The following is a 1,059-nucleotide window of genomic DNA, read 5'->3' on the forward strand; positions in this document are numbered from 1 at the left end:
AGCATTGGTGGGGCATATTCGAGGACAGTACTTCTTTCCGTGGACTATTTCAAGTTTGTGCCTAACAATGCGTGTAGGCATTGATGAAGAGCCTATGCCTGAAGTCCACGACCTCATCAACATAAAGATCTTGAGGTTGCTCCTCAAAGACTCCCTAAATTTCCCTGAGTTACCCTTAAAGAGGCTCGCAATCGATCTCAATGCGCCGTAAGGACCCAAGCCTAAGAGACCACATAGAGAAGACAAGGGAAAAGAAAAGGTCCAAGAGGCACCAATGCATGATCCATAGCCTTTGGACCCTTTGCCTTTGGTAATCGGCTCTCCAAGCCCTCAAAGCCCATCCGTACAACCTTCTTCTCCACTCCATGAGCATTTCACCAACCTTCTCCTAACTCCAAATTCTTCCACCGCATTCCCACCAATCTACTCACCACCAGCATCAACCCCACCACCTTCCATCCCACCGCCGCAAGTTGATGCCACACGATTTGGGTGAAGCACCTCTGCCTAACCCCAAAATGATGCTGGCGAGACATCGCAGGCAAAACCCTCCATCACCTCCATGGCTTCTGAGTTAGCAGAAATGCGATCCATCTTCTCTCAGCAACAACAACTTCTCTCTCAACAAGAAACCTTCTTCAATCAAATATTTGAAGTGGTAATGGAGCAAATTGATGATATTCAATGCAGTGCTGCCTATCAAGGGAGGCATTGATCAATATGCAACGCAATATTTATAAGATCCATCGGAACCAACGACAGATTGCGGAGCGCAACTAGGAGTATTTCAATTTTCTCACCGCATATCTTTATGGTTTGATGGTGCCTCCACATCTCCAGCAACACTTGAATTTTGAAGAAGCTCCCTTAGTCCCACCTCAAAACCCTCCTTCAAATCCTCCAGCTCTTCAGCAATAATCCTCACATATTTTTTTTCTATGCGGCCATTATTTATTCTTTTCAATTCATTTATTCTTTTATATGTTAATTAAATTCTTTGATTCTTGTACAGGCAAAACAAATTTTGTATTGCGTTCATTTGTAATTATTTCTACTTTG

Source organism: Benincasa hispida, unplaced genomic scaffold (assembly GCF_009727055.1).
Source record: "Benincasa hispida cultivar B227 unplaced genomic scaffold, ASM972705v1 Contig1325, whole genome shotgun sequence".
Lineage (NCBI taxonomy): Eukaryota > Viridiplantae > Streptophyta > Magnoliopsida > Cucurbitales > Cucurbitaceae > Benincasa > Benincasa hispida.